This window comes from Maniola jurtina, chromosome 18 (assembly GCF_905333055.1).
Source record: "Maniola jurtina chromosome 18, ilManJurt1.1, whole genome shotgun sequence".
NCBI lineage: Eukaryota > Metazoa > Arthropoda > Insecta > Lepidoptera > Nymphalidae > Maniola > Maniola jurtina.
Window position 1 is genome coordinate 13246634 of NC_060046.1, and position 24318 is coordinate 13270951.

Consider the following 24318-nt stretch of genomic DNA (forward strand, 5'->3'; position numbering starts at 1 on the left):
CCCTCCAGATCTTCCAGGAGTTGCCGCACACGAGCGTGAAACACCTCCGAAGCGCAATTAATTCCGTAAGGTAAGCGTAAAAACTGATATCGTCCAAAAGGTGTTCCGAACGTGCATAGATCTGCGCTCTCATCATCAATCTGAATCATCCAGTAACCCGAACGAGCATCTAGCTTGCTGAAATATCGCGCACCCTGTAGCTTGGCGGCTATTTCCGTGAGTGTAGGCAGCGGGTAATGCGCGCGCCGCACCGCCCGGTTTAGCGGTCTCGGATCGAGACAAACACGTATACTACTACCATTTTTCTTGGCTACTACTACTATCGCGTTCACCCAATCGGTAGGATGCGATACTTTCCTTATAACACCCATATCTTCCATGCGCTTTAGTTCCACTTTTAACTTATCACGAACACCGATAGGTATTTTTCTGACGGGACAGACCGACGGTTGTACTCCTGAATCAATAATAATCTTGTACTCGCCTGGCAGTTTACCTAATCCTTTAAATAAATCAGCATATTTATCTATATTAATAGTGAACACACGTTTAACAATACCTAACTCCTCACAAGCATATTTACCTAATACACTCTCACAGTCATATTTACAAATGCAAAATTGAAGATTATATATGCTATTTTTATACATCCAAGAAATATAACACGATCCCAGTATAGGTATTTTAGAACCACAAAAGGATTGGGCCCGAACGTTATTTTGTTGTAAGGATGATAACTGAAAACCTAGTTGTTTATATTTTTCTAAAGATATAACGTTAAGATCCGATCCAGTATCGAGTTTGAATTTTTCCGTTTGAACACTATTAAATAATTGTAAAGTTTCATACCATCTGTTCCTGTCCTTACACGTTAAGTCACCGTCGATTGTCCAGATATCATACGATTCCTCATCCGTATCACTGTTTTCCACTATTTGGTACACATTCTTTCGTGAATTTAAAGCACAGACGTTTCGAAAATGCCCGATAGATCGACATAAAAAACAGATAGCCTCGCGCGCCGGGCAATAATAACCGCCATCGCACTGAAATCCGCCACATTTTTTACAACGCCGCGACGCCACGTCCGTCGAGGAGCCGCGAGGAGGAGCGCGAGCCACAGCGCTCCGCGCGCCGCGGCCGCCGCGCGCCGGGACGCGCCCGCGCCGAGCCCACGGCGGCGGCGCCGCGCCGCCCGCGCCTGCGCCACCGCCTCGTATCACGTCCACTGACGTCGATGATGATGACGCACACGTCTCCTCAGCCTTCGCCTTGGTGCCTTCGATGTTCTGTTTCTCTTCAATCGACATCTCATTAGCCCGGCATATCTTAAGAGCACTTTGCAAAGTTAACTCTTCTGACCTCAATAATCTATCTCGTACTTTGCTATCCAATACGCCGCAAACTATTCGATCACGAATAAGGCCTTCCTCTAAATGCTCGAATTCACAATGTTCTGATAAAATTTTCAAGGCCGTCACGTATTCGTCGATCGACTCGCCAGATTCTTGATTTCGGGTAAAGAACTTGAAACGTACCATAGTTGTGTTTTGTTTCGTGCCAAAGTGTTCGTTGAATTTTTTTACCAATGTATCAATATCTTCACGATTTTCTTCTTTTGTGTATTTGAACGTCGTATAAATATCATAACCCTCCGATCCTATCAAGTTTACTAGTAGGCTGGCCTGCACATCCGTAGATTCCTTGTGAACGCCGGCCGCTTTTAAAAATACATAAAACTGCTGCCGCCATTTTCGCCACGCGGTTGCACGGCACGCCGGCCCACCTTCCAGGCACAATTCCGCTGGTGGCCTCGCGTGTTCCATTTTTATTATTTACTTATCACTGCACACTGCATCCAAAACTTATCTTAACGTACATTACACAGTTCTACACGCGCAATTATTATTTAATTACATTCACCGCTGCCACCATGATGTGAATCAAACGAGTACATGATGGGAACTGAACTTTATTATATTTATTTTCATAATACCCACTTCTATACAACAAATATGAGGTAGTTATTTCGAAATTACAGACAGACACTCCAATTTTATTTATTAGTATAGATTGGATTGATCCTGTCTTATATCAAAATTATGACTTCTAATAATAATAATAATAATAATAATAAATAGTCTAAAAGTACACGACCTACGAACTTATATTTCCTATTTTTAACCCCGACCCAAAAAGAGAAGTGTTATAAGTTTGACGTGTGTATTTGTGTATCTGTCTGTGGCGTCGTAGCTCCTAAACTAATGAACCGATTTTAATTTAGTTTTTTTTTTTGTTTGAAAGGTGGCTTGATCGAGAGTGTTCTTAGCTATAATCCATGAAAATCGGTTCAGCCGTTTGAAAGTTATCAGCTCTTTTCTAGTTACTGTAACCTTCACTTGTCGGGGGTGTTATAAATTTTTAATTTACACTTGTAGCTAAACCCCGCTGTGGTTGGTATGAATGTAAAACAGGAATCGAACATTCGACGACACAAATAAAACATTGTCTTTCAAAGCCTCCCCATATCAGTGGACGTGGCATATTCCACACGAGCATAGTATGTATGTAAAATGTAGTATGTATAATGTTTATAGTATGTATGTAGTATGTATGTAAGTGATTGCTAGCAAGTAAAGTGGTATCCGATTTTTCGTCTCATGGTGTGGGATATCATTGGTTATGTCTTTTAAAAATGTTGCGAATGTGTGAACACCGTATTTCAATTCAGGGGTCAATTTGCGAAATATTTTTGGTAGATCCAATCTTTGAAAAGAGCAACCGCCGAGTTTATTGCTGGTTCTTCTCGGTAGGAAAAGCATTCTGAACCAGTGATAGATTCTCTTGACGATTCAAAAGTACTTGTAAAAGTCTAATTGAATAAAAATATATTTGGATTTTGATTTTTTTTTTACGACGAAAAATAAAACATTATCTTTCAAAGGCTCCCCATATCGGTGGACGTGGCATATTCCACACGAGCACAGTATGTATGTAAGTGATTTGACTCGCGACGCCCGCGGCGGCGATCGTGATTTGAATAATCGCAGAGTTGAGCTTTTAACGCGGCTTCTGCACAATTTGTTCAACAGTTCATGCGCGACTTTAAACGGTTATTCCTGAATCGGGATTTTCACTAAGCGTTCTACTTGAATGCTTAATTTATGACCAGGAACTAGGAACTATACCTACCTAGTTTTTGGCTTAGCTTTTTAGGATTCAGTAATAGTAAGGAATCCTAATAATATGTCCATCTGTCTTTCCGTTCATTCGCGGCTTTGCTCAGAGACTATAATTACTAAAAAACTTTAATTTGGCATGATTATACATACTACTCACGCGGGAAAAATGGTAAAATAAAATCTTGTCCACCTCAATGGTACCTATGGGGTATCGTTGGATAAGTCTTTTAACAAGTGTAATTGAAAATTTATAACACCCCCGACAAGTGACGGTTACAGTAACTAGAAAAGAGCTGATAATAACTTTCAAACAGCTGAAACGATTTTTTTGGATTATAGCTAAGAATACTCTCGATCAAGCCACCTTTCAAACAAAAAAAACTAAATTGAAATCGGTTCATTATTGCGGATGTGTGAACACCATAATTCTATTCAGGGATCAATTTGCGAAATATTATGGTTTAATTTTTGCCGATTTATGTTAGGTAGATAATTTACGGCGAAAATAAAACATAGTCTTTCAAAGCCTTCACTGCAAAACAGGATATATTTTGGAGTGTGCTGTGGAACTATTCGACCTAGTTCCTGCCTCGGCTTTTATTTTATCAGTACTTACGCGGTTTATACCCTAAAGTTTTCCGCCCCTAAATAGTCGACATTCCACGAACTCGTGCGAAGCGCTTCACTTCCTCGCTTCTACTTTCGCGCTGCTAGAATATGGGATGCCCTTCCGGTTTCCGTTCTAGTTTAGATATACTATCCAGTTATTTATCTTCAAAAGAAGGGTGGCAGGCCCCCGCTTCGCCTAACTAAGCCTCCGCTCCGTCCGCCGTCCGTCCGCTGTCCGTCCGTTCGTCTGTCTGTCTGTCTGTCAGCGGGCTGTATCTCGTGAACTGTCGGTATAGTGCGTGACATGTTGAGATGGCAATCGGGGTGGGGACGCCGCTCACCCGCACAACCCCTGCGCTTACCCGCTTTGGGTGACAGCGGGAGACGTGCGGGTGTGCGGGGTGTCCCCCCGCCTCATACCCCGATTGTCATCTAACCCGTCGCGTACTATAGAGAGTTGCCATGTGTATTTTTGTTGCCGCTATCAAAACGATAAAAGAGTGTTATTTTTTCTACGATGGTATGGAACTATTCGTAGGTGAGTCAGTTTCGCACTTGACCGATTTCTATTGAAGTTGATTACAAAAACATACACAAAATAGACACATTCCGTCTTTCCTTGTCTAAAAATAAAAATGACGTGACAAAAAGGAGAACAACTTCAAATTCCAAATGAAATACGGAGCATGTCATTGTCAACCCTTTAACTTTGAAACCAATTAATTGTGTCTCGTGCCGTCTCTCTCTCGCGTTCGAAATAACCGCGTCACAAACAAGCTGATCAAAGGAGTGCCGCGGCGCGGCGCAGTTTAAATTTGAGAGTTTACAAAATAGTCACATTTTTGTCATTCGTTTGTAGACAGACGATGTCACTGCGACACGAGATTCCAAATTAGAATATAGAGTTCATTAAACTATAAACTATACAGTTATACCTACACTATGCATACGCTGGATTCAGGTGGCGTATGAAAGTTCCTACGAGAGACTTATTTCGAGCAGCTGTGGGTGAACGTCTATTGATTCAAAAATACTATAACGAAGACACTAGAAAAATAAAGAAATTTCATAGTGGGTTAGAAATATCGGAGCTCACAATACACAATACTCATTTAACTTTCAGTGTACCTTTTTTTACTGCATAACAGGCTTGCGCTATGACGACAATCATGCTTTAAGCAAAGCAAATGATGAGGTCTGAGTTGGTAGGCGCTTACCTAGAAGATGCCTAGAAGACTTGGGCGCGTTTGGAACCCTCGTAGCTTTAGTTTTAAATTACGTAATTAATTATCACCAATAATATCGTACAAATTTGACAATTTCGACCATCAAAAGGAGTACAATTGTACCTACTTTGTATAAATGATTTTGACTTTGACTTTGATGCCTGTTCACTATTGCCTCGAGTTGGATGTCAAGGTCAACCACATAAGGATGCCAGCGCTCACGATTTGTCGCTGTTCTGTTGTAAAACGGTGGAGGAACAGGATTATGGGCCTCCTGAGCACTCTCCAAAATACATACCTATATCCGCTAGAAAACCGATAGCCAATATCGCGACCTGATCTGGTCGTTTTAATTTTCTAGCCACAAATATGTGTTTTTATCTTGAACTAATACGTGTAGATATTTTGAAGGTCAGCCTTGTATCGAAAAGAAGGGTTGTATTTGTAATAGGGCTTGTAACAAAACCAACAGTCACTGATCGAGCGTTTGCGTGATAGTATTAATAAGGTTCATTAACTTGAACCGGGAAGCTAATTTAATATTTACGTGTGTTTGGTTTGGATATTTCGCCTTGTAATGCTTATACATCGCTCCGAACTTCTAATTTTGTAGAGTTTTGGCTGGCTGACACTACATTCTGTGACAACGAAAAGTCCTCCTTATGGTGTATTAGATATACTTACCGGAACAACAAAGATTTCTTAAAGAAACTAAAGCCAGGTAGATTAATTCATAGGCTTCATCTATACAATATTATGAAGGCTACTTTTTATCTTGCAAAATCAGAGCTCCCACGGGATTTGTAAGACACCTAATCCACGCGGATGAACTCGTGGGCATCATTTAATAGGCAATAGAATAAAAAAAAGGATACAATAGAGTACATAATATCATTATTCAAATAAACTTTTACAAGTGATTTTTATTCAGTCAAATTTATTACTGGTTCGGAATGCCATTCCTACCGAGAAGATAGGATAAATTATACCTTCGAGTAGATGAAGCCACGAATATCATCTAGTACTCAATTATTTTAATGGGTTTCAACAAAGAATTCATCTGAATAAACTAAATCGTTCCTTGTTTCGCCGGTGGCGGCCGCTTCGCGCGTCCTACTTCAGCGCTCGCCCAAACATAAATCACGCCCCATTTAACAAATAGACCATCGGGACCCACTCTGTAATGAATTAATAATGATTAGTTTGCCGTTACTTAACTGCCGGCCTACAAATATTACTAAGTTGTTGCCTTTACACTTAATAGCCTATTTACTTGTTACGATAATAACTTAAAACCAGAACTCGCGACACCAGTGTTTCCAACGCTATAATATTGGTATCTTCAAAAGAAGAGTGAATAGGCACCTTCTGGGCAGGCGCACTTCACCTTAGCCATCATCTCCTGTCTGATGTGATATCAGTCAAGCGCAAGCCTGTATTATAGTTGTGAAAAATCCTAGAAGCTGTCAAAAGCCTTTTCTTGTTCTGATTTTCTTACTGACTCTTCCTATACTTTCTTATAGTATAATCTGCTAATCCTAGTGAGAATAGCTGGTAAGAAACTCAGCAGTTACTATTTTCAAAAGTATATTTTATAATATAATATAGCAATATACCAATCACTATTCACTATAGTTATTATCTTGCGGGCAGTTGAAAGCTGGAGGCTTATCAAGCCACCAGCTTTCACCCACAAGGAAAAACTAGCTTTGGATTTCAAATTTGCCATACACCTGCTATACCTATGGTTTTTTAATTATAGCTAGGTCACTCGGGATGATATAAGGATTCTAACGATACCCCATACATCAAAATCTGTTCAGGCATTCAGAAATTACGGTGGAATAAAGAAAGTCACATACATGCCTACACTCTGAAAGCATTACACTCTTTTTTTGGAAATTCGTGTAAAAAGGTACCTGGTTACCAGCGAAAATATAATCAGGTACGTGACCAAATATAATTCGAAAGACAAAAGAAATATTAAGAAGCAATAAGGCACGAGAATTGTAAAAGGAAAATTATTGTATCAAAAGAAACAACATAACGAGTGTAGACTGTAGGGCTTTGGAGGGGAATTGTAAATCTTTCTCTTTACATTTGTTCACGCTGAATATTTTATTTTGGAATCTCCTAAATATTATTACGATTACAAGTTTTTGTTATGAAAAGTGTTCTTTATAGCTTTTTTAGGGTTCCGTGCCTCAAAATATGACCCTTATCACTTCTTCACCACGCAGCACCACACAAATCCTAACACCACTCGACGCACGTTTCGCCCCGACACCGGAGCATCTTCAGGAGATGTAGACCTTACAATGCCTACTTGCAAAGATTTCTTTGGTTTGGCGGATTATAGCAAATTAAGCTTTTGGTTCCTTGTATATTATGGACTTCCGCAAAATAACGCCTGCTTCTATACTACATTTAAAGCTTTTAAACCAACGTAATCAAAAAAATATACTGTTATTTATACCACATACTTTGATACTCGAAAATTAATCAAAAGCTTATAAGTACCTACCTACAATCAAACAAGGTCTAACACCATCTCAAGTTATCGAAAAAATCCAAAAATTGTTAATTTGTGGTCAATATCACATTAAAACTTTTTTTGCAATTACAAACTTGCATTTGCAATCGGAGATAATTAATTAAGCAACAAATTACACGTATCCTTCAAGTTACGGAATCCTCGGTGCGCGAGCCCGACTCGCACTTGGCCGATTTTTTTCTTAAACAAAATGTCAATTTTCTGTATAATTGAGTGTTTGAATAAATCAATGCACATAATTTAGTTTAATTGGACAAACGAGATTTCTAAACAATTTTTACCTAGTACTCAGGTAGTTTGAATACTTTCACTTATTACATTTTGTACTTTTCTTAGATACTTTTTGTTTTTTGATTTAGTTCTAAACAAAAACTATACAACAACGTCAGCTGTTGCTAACTTTTCCAAAGTTTTTTCAGAAAAAATACAATACTTCTTTCTCGTTTAGTTATTTTAGATGTCTAGACGTCTAAGCTTTTTGCTCTTTCTCAAAATTGAGAGAACACCAATTTAAATTTTTACAGTTTTACTATAGTATATTTTTTTATTCCGTTATAAATTAGTCCCTGACTACGGTCACATCTGGTGGCAAGTGATGATGCAGTCGATGGAAGTGAACTAATTTGTAACGGGTAGACATTTTCATTAAACCCATATTTACCACTGATTGTTTATTTTTATCAATTAAAAATTATTTTTAACAAATAGCACCAATGTGTTTTGACATCTAAGGTGATTTATTATTAGGCCTAAGTCAAAATATGATATCATAGTAGGTGGATTAATTTACTCAACCATTTCAATTATGTATAATTCAAATCTATCTGTTCACACATCACTTGCTGGTACCAAAGTGGCTCTACATATTCATAGTCACTAAGTATGGGATTATCTCTATTTTAAGATAACGATGCGAAAACGATACGACAAGTTTATATCTGAGTGACGATAAGCTCTGAGATACCGACCTGGAAAGATAAAGGCAATTTTGTTAAATCCATACCCTTAATCTTAGATTGATTAGAGTTAGGCTTTACTGTCGGATTTGAACATTTTTGTCAGCCATAAAACTTAAGATACAATCGCAATTTAAATATTATTAAGTATTGAAATTTTATTTTCATTATTATAGTGAAGTACAATATTTATTTATTTATTATTTTAAGGTACGCCCACAGCATGTTCACAAAACACTTAAAAATACAATAGGTATATAATATGGTTGTACTGTGCTCTCCATCAGTATCTACGCAAAGCGAAAGGTTGAATAACGAAACATTGAAAGAAAGAAGTAAAAAAAAAATTTTTGCTGTTTGTGTCAAAGACAAACATAAATATACCATTTTTATATAATATGACACCACCTCGAATTTGTATACAGCCGAGCATAATACATTACGCATAAAACGCAGGATGCTGATTTTCAGCTATGACCACATACCTAAAATAGTAATTGTCGTGCCAGGACTGACCTTTTCACCTTATTATTTATTACCTTAGCTTATACTACTAAATAGATTGATATAAATTACCCACTGGTCAGAGTAGGTACTTTTACATATTTGATGGCATGTAGTATACAATTTAATAGGTATTGGAAAATGTAGATCACGTCGACGTAGAAGCTCCGATTGTCGTGTAGTGTAAACAGGAGTGATGGTCCGAGTAGGTCATTGATTTAGACAAATATGAGCAAAGCACCGCAACGGACAATTACCTTTGTACCGGCGAATAATTGATCGCGCCCGTACGCTAAATTCATCAATGCGATTTGAATATTGCCACTTACCAATTTTACGTTTTGGTGGCCATTTCCCATTTTCCATGGTTTATTCCACTTTGTTCGTATGAGAAATTTTGAACGAAACGCACAGACTTCTTTAACAGGGCTCTATCCGTTACTCGCTTCATACAATCGTAGTTCTAATTTCATTTGAATATTAAGCAACCAAAGTCCATGAAATTTTGCAGACATATTCTAGAAACTAATATCTACTAATAACTACGTTTGTATGAAGCGAGTGGCGGAGATACCCCTCTTAACTGAGTAATTGTTAAAGATTTACAAAATGAAAACACAGTATTTCTTCGAACTTTTCCACGATCTTTTTTATACCTCTCAACAAATTTTACGGCCAAACTCTTAAGGGATTCTGTTTTGATATTTATCATAGAATCATTTATTATCTTGGCAGGGTGGGTCATGTCTGTCGCAGAAACCGTCGATGGGCAGACTTAGTCTGGAATGAAGACCGTAGGTGTACCTACAGATAACTAAGCCGACTTCCAATGCGCTGGACTGATGACCTAAAGAAGGTGGCGGGAAGAGGATGTATGAGAAAGGCGGAGGACGACTCTTGAAAAGGCCTGTGTCCAGCTGTGGACGCATGCAAACTGAATTGGATCATTTAATAGGGTTCCATACCTCAAAAGGAAAAAAGAACCCTTGCAGGATCACTTTTTTGTGTCTGTCCGTTGGTCATGTCTGTCAAGAAAACCTATAGGGTAATTCCCGTTGACCTAGAATCATGAACTTTGGCAGGTAGCTAGATCTTATAACACAAGTAAAGGAAAAAATGCGAAAACCGTGAATTTGTGTTTACATCACAAAAAAAAATGCATCTTATGAACAAAAAATTAGTATGTATTTTCTATTTTCAAAGTAAGATAACTATACCAAGTGGTGTAGGTATCATATGTTGGCGCTAACTCAGATCGCGCCAACAGATACCTACATTTTGTGATCTCAGGATTTTAATTTTATTATTATTAATAGTAGTGAAATAAAACATAACTTACTCATAATTAATGCTGTATTTCTTATACTTTACCACTTGTCTTTACAATTTGCCACTTTAACACTTCAACACTTGACAATATTCCACTTCACACTTTCTCGATTGGAGTACAAAAATACACTGACTGAGCGGGCTGGCCCGACTCTCGAAGAAAACTCCAACTACTTCCGGACAATAATAATTGCCTTTGTCAATATACGTCTTGTCATGAAACGTATATTGACAAAGGTATAATAACATATTTAATAAGGTGTATTGACGTGGCTACACTTGTTTCATTACACAAAAGTTATATAAAAATAGTAATTTGGTCAGTGTTGCTGATAATAAACAGTATTTTAGCCAGTGTTGCTAATACATATGAAAGGGCTTTACGTGTAGATTCTACAACAGATTTTTATTTATTTTTATGCACAATAGTTTTTGATTTATCGTGCAAAATGTCGAAAAAAATTCCCGAGCACGGAACCCGAAACGAACTCGCACTTGGCCAGTTATTTTGTGATCAACGATATTATTATATCACCTCTAGATGAACGAAGTGGAAGAAACCCTTTCCATGACTGTTGTGTGTGATTTGTTCGATATTCCTGATCAGTTCAAATTGTTTAATGTTTGTAAAATTACGCCGGCAATGGCTGCCTCTTATTTAATTAATTTGTATCTCGGAAATGGAATATCGTTTGTTTTTGGGAATATATGAGGGGTAATTATTTATGTTTGAAATTGGGAATAAAAAGTTGGGGAGAAAGTAAATATTGCTTATCAAGTTCATTTATTGTTGGTGTTACAATATAATATGATGTTGCTATTGCTAGCCTAATCTAATTATTTGGAGCGTTGATAGCAAAGTGGTAACGAGGCTGGCCTCCTAATCGCGGTTCGATCGATTCGATCCCAACTTCTAACTTTGCGGAGATAGATTAGATTTACTTAGATTTTTAAAAATTCCATGGGAACTCTTTGATTTCCTGGTTCACTCTCCGGGTTTTGAACTACATATATCCATGCAAAAAATTACATCTGTCCGGTGCGGTGTGGTGGAAGAACAAACTATTGCTATCCATACTAATATTATAAATGCAAAAGTGTGTCTGTCTGTCCGTCTGTCTGCTACCTTTTCACGGCCCAACAGTTTAACCGATTCAGACGAAATTTGGTGGACGAAACTTTTTATCCTGGAAAATCAAAGAGTTCCCACGGGATTCCTGAAGATCCATCCGCTTGTATTAAATTTGATACCGAAGTAGCTTGCGTCCATGTAATTGACATAGACAACTTTTTATCCCGGAAAATTAAACAGTTCCTACGGGATTCTTAAAAACTTACATCCACGCGGACGAAGTCGCGGGCATCTTCTAGTGAAGAATAAACTATTGCTATTAAGAACAAACCATAAGTAAGTATAGCTATTAAGAGCAAACCATTGCTATGAAGAACAAACTATTCCATAAATAGAGGTCTGTTTAGATACTTAGGTCTGGATAGACCTCTATTATTGTATACAATGTCTCAATATACCAATATTATGCTGTACTGCCCACCAGGTGGACAGACAACATCAAACGGGTCGCAGGGAGCCGCTGGATGGCGGCGGCGCAAGACTGCGGCGGAAGTCGCTACAAGAGACCAGCTGTGGACGTCTAGCGCTTGACGATGATAATGATGATGACACCTAAATTATAATTATTTAGTGACACTGTAGTTTCTCCATGAATGCCGTGTAAACCCATAATTTACCGCAGTCGACCCAGTGGATAGTGTAATCTGGTTACAATAATAATAATTGTTCACGTCGGTGTACCGATGATCGCTGTACTGACAATAATCCGGGCAGACAACTCAGCGCCTACGCACACCTACGCAACGTGACACAAAGTGTGAAGCTGTTTTAAAACCAATTGAACTGTTGTATAGAAGTAGGCGTTACTTTGCGGAAGTCCATGATATGGGACTTGCTTGGTGACTAACTCCTGCATGTTTAGCTGTAGGAGGACGGGTGGTGCAAGTCGCATGCTGCTTGTTGTACCATATTGCCTTTTTTAGCGGATTATAGGAAATTAACCTTTTGATTCTTGATTCTTCGTACACAATTGAACTGTTTCAATTCAATTGTTTTAGAATTTGGATCTGAAAATCAGAAGATCAAATAATAGCCAAAATTTACAATACAGTCAAATCAAACTAAGGTTATATAATTTTACTAAAATTTAAATTTATCAAAACCGTTCATGAGGGTTGTATTTATTTTTGATAACTACGTACAACTAGTGTTATAAGTAAATTGGTTAAAATCACAAACTTTTTTTAAAATACGAGTATTACCTAAAAAATTTAATTCCAAACCAATTTTTTGTTTCGAAAGCCATCCAACAATCATTTATCTTTAACGTCAGACACAAATGATTCCGAGGGAAAAATATCAAGTGTGGTCGTTGAGTTGAGTGGGAAAAAGTTCCCCTAAAAACTGCGCATATAGGGGTAAAATATGCACCCTTCAGGGGCAATACATTCACAGCGGAGCGGCTCGCGGGGACAGCTAGCGACCTGAAATATGAAAGAGGCACGAACGAGGCATGAAAGAGGCGTGCCAAAGATAATAATTTTATTAATAATTAACGAACGATTTTAATTTTTACTCGACTGTGGGAGTCGAGTTAAACAGAAGATTCTCCGTCACTATATCCATACAAAAGTAGTTCGCTTCTCTTTGGAATATTAACCGATAACTCGATGTAATTTTGCTCGATCCTCGAAGACACCACAGACATATTAAGTTCGATCAATTTTGATCGATCGAATTTATATCTGTCTGTGGTTTGCCAGTTTTCCGAAAAATAACTAGTTTCAAAATTACACGAGCTTATAGATTTGTATGTGAATTCTTTAGACCGTGTAACTTTGAAACTTACAATTATTTATCCCGGAAGATCAAAAAATTCCCACGGGATTTTTCAAAACCTAAATCCACGCAGGTGAATACGCGGGCATAATCTAGTAATAAATAAAATCACTGTGTTATTAATTTAATTCACAAGATGAAAGATAAAAAGACAGACAGACAGACAACAAAGTGATCCTATAAGGATTCCGTTTTTCCTTTTGAGGTACGGAACAGTAAAAATATCACTTTTTAATTTATTTAGTGCAAATTCACGGTTTTTAGATTTTCCCCTTTACTTGTGCTATAAGACATTGCTACCTGCCTTTCATGATTCTACGTCAACGAAAAGTACCCTAAGGGTTTAATTCCCTTGACGGGTCGTGTCAGGCAGACAGATAGACAACGAAGTGATTCTATAAAGGGATTCTTTTTCTCTCTATAGATACTGAACTCTAAAAATCAATCAGTTTTATAAAAGGTATGAATAAACGGCATGCTGAAGACAATTAGCGAATGTTTTATTAATTTTTGACGTGAAGCGAGGGGTTCGATTGGCCAATTGGACTGAAAACGTGACGCATGGCGACAGCCGGGACAGCGGCATTGGATGCGGGCGCCGATATCCGTGGAGCATAAATAAATCTGATACTCGTAAACAATGGTTTGTCAGTTTTCGTTATTTTAGGTTATATTTCATTATAGAAACACAATATTGATCAAGTAGACCTATAGTAATCGTTATCGTCATCAACCGGTAGACGTCCACTGGTGAACATAGGACTATTGTAACTTATTATTAACAAGTGTAAATTAAAAATTTATAACACCCCCGACAAGTGAAGGTTACAGTAACTAGAAAAGAGCTGATAACTTTCAAACGGCTCAACCAATTTTCTTGCATGATAGCTAAGAACACTCTCGATCAAGCCACCTTTCAAACAAAAAAACTAAATTAAAATCGGTTCATTAGTTTAGGAGCTACGAGGCCACAGACAGATACACAGATACACACGTCAAACTTATAACACCCCTCTTTTTGGGTCGGGGGTTAAAAAACAGAACATCAATCGGCTCTTTTCTGCACGCACGGCAGAAATTTCCATATTTCCACTGGTGGTGTCTTGTAGGGCCACATGCCACAGTCTTGCACTGCACCGCCTGAATTCAGTGACTCTCTGCGACTCGTTTGATTTCATCATTTCAAAACCGTAACACCCGAACGTCTTTTGACTCTGTAATCTATGTGTCCCACCTAAGTTTTGCAACCTGTTGCGTCAAAAGTCATCAAAAGTAAAAGTACTTTACTGTAGTAATCGTAATCTGCGACAACCTTTAGGGTACAACCAAGAATAAATTAAACAAAGTTTCAAATTAAAAGTCAATATTACCTTTTAAAAACTTCCAAAGGCTGTATTTCCAGTCCTCTCATGTCACAGGTGTCAAGTTCCGTCGGGATATACTTCGAGGATCGTTAATTGGTCCTGTCACGCCTCCGTCGTATTTCATCCCGGTGTATCCCGGCTCATCCCGCCTGTCCCGCTCATCCCGCCTGTCCCGCCAGAGCCTCCACAGAGAATACATTACACTCTCAAAGGTGAATATTTTACCCATTATCCTGGATTTTACGCAGGAATTTATATAACAGCGACTCTCGGCATTGCCTGCGTGAAATTTGGATCAACCTGTGTAGATAGGTATCTCAGGTTATATTTAGGCCCAATTTCATCAACATGGAATAAATTTTATACCTAGGCTAAAGCCGTAAGTTACTCTCGGATAACCACATTTTCATTTTACCAAATAGTAAGTACTTCGAGAGAAGAAAAAGAGAAATTATCTACGAGGCAATGTGCGCTCATCCTAATTCCTCATATTTTATTTAGATCACATTTTACCTTAGAGTCTAAAATACATATTTGTATGCTTTTTATAATATTTTTGGCAAAGAGTTCAATAAACTTGTTTACCATAATAATTTTTTAAATTAAAATAATGTTTTATGGTAAGTAATAAGGGTATCTTTAATACGATTTCTGTACAGTCTGAAAGAAATATTTGAGCATTTCCATTTCTTCTTTTTCAGATGCTTCGCCAACTAAACAAGTTTGGTAGTCAGCTTTGTATGTGCTCCGAAATTAGTAACCCGGATATATGATAATTATAGTCATCTATTTGCCTGTGAAAGTTCCAAAGACAGGACAAAAGCAAGCATGACGTAATGTACGCCACATGAGACGTTTAAAGACCACTTTCTGCACGCCATATAAAACGTTTACGACCTTGTTTTGTAACTTTACTATAAGACGATCATAGACCATGTTTTGTACGCCACTTGAAACGATCGCTTATCACGAGTTTGCCCATAGTCTATCTACCACACAAACCAAGTGTGAATTAGCAGACTTCACACACCTTTGAGAACAATTACAGAGAACTCTCAGGCACCCAGATTTCTAACGATGTTTAGTGGTATTGGATTATTATTTTATTCAGATACTACATACAAGTTAGCCCTTGACTGTTATCTCACTTGGTGGTAAGTGATGATGCAGTCTAAGATGGAAGCTTTTTACTAAACCCCTACCCCTTTGGTTTCTACACGGCATCGTAACGAAACGTGAAATCGCTTTACTACACGGCTCTGCCAAGGTGGTTACTAACCACGGCCGAAGCCTCCCACCAGACTAGAATACAGAAATATAAATTTAGAAATCCCTACCGGGAATCGAACCCGGGACCTCCCACTAATAAGAGTACAGCGCTTGCCACTGCCATTGACAGACACTTCAATTCAATTTTATTAATTTGTGTAAATGATCTATTAGCTTGAATGGAGAGTATGCGGCTGACTGTACCATTAAAATTAACTCAATATTTTAACAAGGTATAATGTTCAGCTCCCAATAATGTGGGGTTCGCGCGAGGAATTATTCCGAGACGCGGAATAAAACGCGCGGGATTTACAATTCGCGCCATTTCTGACCGCCATGTTGCGGCCCGTTCACAATATCGACGAATCGTTTTCTTCCGAATTGTGATATAAATAAATAAAAGTTTATTCTGCTCAACAAAATCACAAAAAAAAAAAAGAATAAAATACAATTCATACAAATTATCAACTAAACTTAAAACTAGAAACTACTAGAGTCTGGCTAATGAAAGATGAGACTGAAATCGCCCGGCAAATTTAAAAAAAAAATCGGAGGGCATCCCCAAACTTATAGTGAAAAAATTTGAATAACTTAATTTGATACTTGCAATTATTTAATTTTTTAAAGGTTAATTTACAGATTAGAAATCTTTTCACACATATCCGGTTTTACAAACTTCTACGATTTTAAAAACTCATCAAGGGTATGAGGGTTCGATTCCCAGACACCTCGACGTCTCTGATACATCTTCCAGTTTTATTATCAAAGGAAACATTTTTTGTGTTAAAACCAGAAATTATAACCAATGATGTAATATCATATCGTTTACAATCGTAATATGTATAATAACTATGTGCTAATAAGGGACATGGTTTTAGAAAACATAATTAATATTAATATCTTTTACGAATTTAAACCAAGTAATCCCCGATCCAAAAAGAGGGGTGTTATAAGTTTGACGTGTGTATCTGTGTATCTGTCTGTGGCATCATAGCTCCTAAAATAATGAATTGATTTTAATTTAGTTTTTTTTTTGTTTGAAAGGTGGCTTTGATCGAGAGTGTTCTTAGCTATAATTCAAGAAAATCGGTTCAGCCGTTTGAAAGTTATCAGCTTTTTTCTAGTTACTGTAACCTTCACTTGTTTATATATATATTATAAAATTTTAATTTACACTTGTAACGTATTAAATCAAGATAAGGTTTACGAAAATACGTGGACGCCTGTTCATGTAACGAATCATCAGACTGACGGACGGATGGTGTAAACGGGCCGTTATTCCTCCCGATATTATTATTCCAATGAGATTGTTATTACGATTTAATATTCCCTCCGAGTTCTTCAACCTCTAATATTGACTCAACGTGCTGTTTTTTATTCTTGTTTTTTTAAAGGAAAATAAGAAAATAAAAGTATGACAAAGTTGGTATTTTTTAGGCTCCGTTCTAATTTGCTGGCAAAAGAATCGTTACTGCCTACTTATGCTACTAGGTCCTACATACTGAGATATCGTTGACGACTAATGAGTAAACGGTCAAGTGCAAGTTAGACTCGCATAGAAGGGTTCCGTACGTCGTACAAGAAATAACACTTCTATTTTTTTTAATTTTCATAGCGGCTCTTTCGATAATTTTATTATTATTTGTTGTTATAGCGGCAATAAAAATACACATTCTGTGAAAATTTCAACTCTCTACCTACCTATCACGGTTCACGAGGTAAGCCCTGCTGACAGACAGACGGGCGGACGGACGGACAACGAAAGCTTAGTCCCGTTGGCACCCTTCGGATGCGGAACCCTAAAAATGAAAAAAAATAATTATACCGATGTTTCTCTAGTGTGATCTGTGGTTTATGAGGAACGAGGAGAGGAAGGAAAACACAAAACTAATATTTCCAATAAATAAGTCAATCGTGTGGTTGTATGCGACGTCACGCGAGCTGTCACTGCCGCGCGTGACGAATATGGCACACGTATCGTCTTACAATATCAATGTCAATAACAGATACAGATAACATGATTGTTTCACTTGTGTTATTGGTGTTATTCACTATAACTGATCATTTTCTTACATTTGATACAATTATGAGACAATGGCTGTAGGTAGTCAAGTAGGTAAAATCTAGATTTTCACTGTTTACGTGTGATAGCCTAGTATTTAAGATGTCGGCCACTTATCCGTGAGTTCGGTTGGGGGTTCAATCCTGGGCACGCACCTTTTCGGAGTGCGTTTTAAGCAATCAAATATCACTGGCTTTAACGGTGAAGGAAAACATCGTGAGAAAACCTGCATGCCTGAGACCCTGAGAGCTATCCATAATTCATTCACAAATTCATTTTTATTGTGTAACTTAATTTAATTAGTGTAATTGGACTTAAAAGGTCCGTTCTAATTAAATAATTAATTAAATAAATAAATAAATAATGTTCTTAAAGGTCTATGAACTCTGCGAATCTGGATTTGGCCAGCGTGGTGGACTATGATACGTACCTTTCTCATTCTGCAAGAAGACTCGAGCTCAGTAGTGCGCCGGCGATGATGATGATGATAAAATACGTATCCATGTACGCAGTATACAAATACGAAAAGAAACGTTTGGATACGACGTATTTTTCTGAAGTAACATGTAGATTTATTTCTGACAGAAACTCGCTTGAGGATATACAAATAACATCACATTTTGTTTCAAGAATAGATTAAAATATAACAAGTTTCTTATAAAGATGTTTACATGTTATGTTTCTAATGGGATATTTGCAAGAGACAGGTATTTTACTAGATATTTAATATCAATATTTCTCATGTAGGGATTTCGTAATACATGGATTACTTATTAATGAAGGAATTTCGACTATTATGCAATGCATTGCAATAGTAGAAAATTTCGTGGGATGTTTAAACGGTGGTTACCAGATTATTGTGCATGTGGTTGATGTTTTGGGCATAAGAGTTAAAATAATAATGATCTGAATGAATTTCGGCCGCGATGCCAATTGTAAATGGTGAGTATCAAAATATACAAAGAAGATATTATAGACTATTTCTATGCTCGATATTGTTAGACGAGTAGGTACCTATCGTGGGACAGAGAGAGACCTGGGACACATAATCACGCAAGATAGTTTCAATTTCAGCCACCGCCAGTCCAAACGTCCACAGATAATGCGCAGACGTCGTTGGGAGGCGATACCTACCTACAGATTACAGAAAAACTTGTTATAATTATGGCGTGGACTAAGCGTTAAATATTTTTTTTGGCCCATGGCCTGCAACCGATCAAGCTCACCACAAGGCCCACGAGGCAGCGTCTCGTGTAACGTTAACACGTAATAAATAGAAGGAACCGCTCAGTTATGCATGACACAGCCGACGACGCGATGTGCGCGAGCTGTGTAGTGTGTACACTTGGGGCCGTAAATATATCACGAGGAGCTTTCGAGACAACTAACTACGAGCGGGAGATATGCACATATTCAAGGGTCTAAACTCAAAAAGAACAACAAGGAACATTTACAGTTTCAAAGTCAAAGTCAAAATCATTTATTCAAAGTAGGTACAATAATTGTACTCCTTTTGATGGTCGAAATCGTTGAAGTACGATATAATGGTGATAATTAATTACGTAACTAAAAACTAAAGCTACCAGGGTTCTAAACGCGCCCAAGTCTGAGAATAGCCCACAACAAACTCAGCCGGGTAAATCCAGTCCAGTCTATATATCCTGTCCGACACACGGGTGTGTCACATGCCCTTTAAAAACCGCTACCCATCACTACTCATAAAAATATAACAAATGCGAACGTGTGCTTGTTTATAGATTTGCTGGATTACGTCGCAGCATTAGATGCACGTGTTTTTGGATGGTTGTAGTTTTCCTGGAGAATTCTATGAGCTACTTTTTATCTCGGAAAATCAAAGAGTTCCCATGGAATTTTTAAAACCTCAATACACGCGGATACCGTCGCGGGCATCGGCTAGTTATCTACTAATAAATATAAGTAACTAAAGAATTCCCACGGTATTTTCAATACCTAAGTCCATGTGAATAGAGTCGCGGGCATTAGCTAGTGGGTTTATAACCATGCTTCATCTCATAAATTAAAACAATTCATCCATGATGAAAATATAGGTTTATTTGTTGAAAGCAAGCAAACAATACAATAATAACAACTAACAGGTTTTTACTGCGGGCATTCGGCTCGATTGCTTATCCTATTATAATTGGATAATTAAACGTTAGAGTGGTGCAGAATTCCCCCACTATACAATTAAAGCTTTTACAAGCTTTTCGCTAATTTTGATATTATTATCAGTGGTGCTTTTAACTCTATCTGATGAGAATGTGAGGACTGTCTCTTTGTTGAAACAAACATTATACCCATTGAGAGTCATAATCTTTATAAGGAAATAGCTTTTATCCGCGATTTCGTTGGCGTTACTTTTAGTACTCGGCAATAATTTAGCTTTTTATCAGTGAAAAAACTTTCAGAATTGAATTATCACTTCCGGAGATTACCCTCTATATCTTCTTCTTCTTCTCTCTGGGCTGGTTTCCGCACTTAAACGTTTCCGTCTGTTGTGCGTGCGTTGCCCCTCCCCGCCGAAGTTACCCTCTATATATTTTATAGATTTTTTCCTCTTTATACGTCAATATTATAAGTGTAGAATAACGAATTTCTTATTAACAGAGTTTCGTGGAAGCCTGCATTTGCATAGTTGTCCACAAGATAATTTCAAACTAATAATATGTTACATTTTACACTTCTCAGTAGAATATGGTTTCCGAACTGGGATTAGATTCTTGACAAGTAAGAGTATGTAATGTTCTAATATTTCAAACAACCCTTTTTTTGAAGGTAGACCAATTAAAACGGCATCTAAAAAACCGACACAAAGTATTAAAAATATCGATTCAAAGAATTTCCCTAAAAAAAACATTTCTAAATTAGCCATATAGCCGCGGCAACCGTGTTACACATCAAAGAGAACGGATCAGTCGCTCGACCAGTCGGCCGATCGATCCGGTAGTCGAGCCATTTGTTCTAAAATTACTCTTGAATAAAATTACAGCTCTCTTTGATCCCTTCATTAGCTTCTGGCTCTTAGCAGCGGTCATCGCAAATGTTGATGTAATTTCGACTCTTGGGCTAATTAAAATAAGGGTCTTATTCCTTTTATCATTCGCGCATAGATTATTTGTTATTTTTTGTTGTTTCGTAATTTGAAGAATGTCGACTATTATTATGTTGCTGAAATCAAATAACTGACTTGAAATTTCTCAAATAGTTTGATGTTTTATCCAAAAGTGTTTATGCTTAAGGTCAAATTATTATAAACCACAGAATCAGACTCTATATCAAACGTATGACCTTTACTCAAAAATATAGGTAAGTACTACAAAAACAAACATACTACAAATAAAGATACAAAAAATACTTATAATTCGAATAAAAATACTTCTTACTAACACCGAGTTTCTTGCTGGTTCTTGTAACCGCCGAGTTTCTTATTGGTTCTTGCAACCGCCAAGTTTCTTGTTGATTCTTGCGATCGCCGAGTTTCGTGCTGATTCTTGCGGTCACCGAGTTCCGTGCTGGTTCTTGCAACCGCTGAGTTTCTTGCTGGTTCTTGCAACCGCTGAGTTTCTTGCTGGTTCTTGCAACCGCCGCATTTTCACTGGTCCAACCGCACTGCCGAGAGTTCTTTTCAGTTATAGATTCATAGACCAGTTATAGATTCACTTGACGATTCCAAAGCACTGATAAATCAGTTCCTATTTGTTCAATTTGATTTACTTGACCGATTGAGACAAAACTTTCGTAGTTTGAAAACAACATAAACAGACTTAGCTAATACTCAAGATACAGATCGATGTAAAATTCAAATTGTGTTTATTATTTGTTGCATCCGTGCACTCCCTCAAGCCTTTAAGTTCATCAAGCAATCGACTAAACTATCGTTGGATCGAAAGTTAGCTGTAGTCTGCGGGAGTTCTCAATAATAGGTCAAAGGGTAAGAGATTGATGCGAGGGTAGGGGGAGTCATCGCGATTAATCTCTGTCAATCGCGCGAACTAGAAGCTGGTGTGTGCTTTTCTATACTATACTAATAAATAAAATTGAAGTGTCTGTCTGTAATTTCGAAATAACTACCTCATATTAAGCTCATAGGGTTATTTGAACGATACCATAACTGAATCACCCGGTTTTAAAATTTTTGTCTGTCTGTCTGTCTGTCTGTCTGTTTGAAAAGGCTAATCTTTGGAACGGCTGAACCGATTTTGACGGGATTTTCACAGACAAATAGAGGATTCACCAGGGCGTAACATAGGCTACTTTTTTAACCGACTTTTAAAAAGGGAGTTGTGTTTTTCTACCTATGTACATCGAAATCTCCGAGATTTCTGAACCGATTTGCGTCATTTCTTTTTTAATCGATAGAGGAACTTTGCGACATTGTTTCATAAAAAAATTGGATTCCAACTCCTCAATCCTGATGCTGCAGGGGATCTGACCAATCCACGCGGGCGAAGCTGCGGGCATCAGCTAGTTAGTAATAAATTGGCGTAGACCGAATTACTACAAAACCGTCGCAATTCGTTTGGACCATGCTCGGACTCAACATGAAGGGTTCCGTACCATCGTACAAGATGTTCTTTTTTTAATTTGCATAGCAGCCATTTTCCAATTCGCCATCTTGGGTCTTTTATTATTTGCTGTTACAGCAGCAATAAAAATACATATAGTAGTAGTATGCGACAGGTCGAGATGGCAATCGGGGTGGAGCCTCCCCGCATACCCGCACAACCCCCGTGCTAATCCGCTGCGACATAGCGTGGGGTGTGCGGGGCGTCCCCCGCTTCATACCCTGATTGCCACTCAACCTGTCGCGTACTATTATAGATATTCTGTGATTTCAACACTACAAAATGTACGGACGGATAGCGGAGGCTTAGTAATAGGGTTCCATTGGCACTCTTCGAGTAGGTACGGAACCTTAAAAAGTTTAATTCGTATGTCTCTGACGTAGATGCTCATCTTATTTTGCGGTAGCTGCGTCACGCCGGGCGGCGACGTCAAAGGAAATGTAAGCTCCCGCAATATGTTATTCGGTCCGCGAACGACGTGCTCTAGGCGCTTGTGTTTACCTTGCTCGTTTTATTGGTAAGTACACTCTATGCATACGTATTATGTCACAAATACATAAAATAAGTTAAAGTTCAAACCAATCCCGAATTTCCACCTACTCACATAATATATTCATAGTCTTATTCATATTCATTATTTTGCATTACACATGAGATCCTGTAAGAGTACGGCAAAAAATATATCTAGATACCTTAAGTACGTTTAAAAAAATTACATTAAATTCACATACTTAAGTAAATTCTCACATTACTACATAGTTTATTCATGATTATATTACTTCGTTGGGTCTGCCTGTATGTCGTTTTTGTCCGTTGGGGGAATCAAAGCCTATAATGTAATACTTCCCGTTGACCTAGAACCATGAGATTTGGCAGGTAGCAATGTCTTAAAGCACAAGTAAAAGAAAAACCCCGAATACTGTTAGGTACATTACAATTTACAAAAAAAATGGTGTCCATGAGTAAAATATAATTAGTTTAGTAAATCATATCAAGATGGCGGTGTGAGCTGTCCGTCATTAACTTGTGCAGATGTTGGAGCGAAAAAGTTTTTACTATGCTGGTTTGAGTTTTCTTGCGTACAAGAAAATGGTACGGAACACCACGTTAGCGAGACTGACTCGCACTTGCCAATTATCTTTTGTCTATTTCACAGAGTGTAAGTCCGATAATTATTATCGGACTTACACTCTGTATGATATTTAGCACGTGTGGTAACCCTGTAACTAGTACAGCGTATCGCGTCAAAGGGAACATTTATTACCCTAACGTCTTATTCGGATCGCAAACAAGCCGCTGCTTTGCGCTGAAAAGTGAAATGCTTACAGCGCTGTTTAGCTTTCAAGCGCTTTTTTGTCGGCCGAAGCATCAATCGTGATGAGTTTCTACTTTATTTTATACCAGAGGATGCGCGCGACTTCGTCCGCGTGGATTTATATAGGTTTTTAAAGATCTCGTGGGAACTGTTTGATTTTTCGGCATAAAATGCTTGGAACACCCGCACAGCCCTCGTGCTAACTCGGTGCGGAATAGCGCAGGTGACGTGCGGGTGTGCGGGGCGTCCCCCCGCCTTATACCCCAATTGTCATCTTGACCTGTCGCGTACTATTTACTCATTAGTTGGTTGATTCTCATAATATTAACGTCCGCGTGAATTTCGATTTTTAAAAAGTTCTCGGGAACAAACGCTTTGATTTCCGAAATGAAGAGAGATATGTCACTCTCGTTTTTAATTAAAATATTATGTGCGTTGCGGCGTGATTAAA

The 24318-nt window shown here is 38.0% G+C and overlaps 1 long non-coding RNA gene across 1 annotated transcript; it reads right to left on the bottom strand.

The window, feature by feature from the left end:
- Positions 1-4088: 4088 nt before the first annotated feature.
- LOC123874262 lies at positions 4089-24111 on the bottom strand. Its single transcript, XR_006797876.1, has 3 exons — positions 24096-24111; positions 23031-23035; positions 4089-4156 (listed from the first exon to the last, which is right to left on the bottom strand). It is a non-coding gene; the product is annotated as an uncharacterized LOC123874262 (long non-coding RNA).
- Positions 24112-24318: the final 207 nt, after the last annotated feature.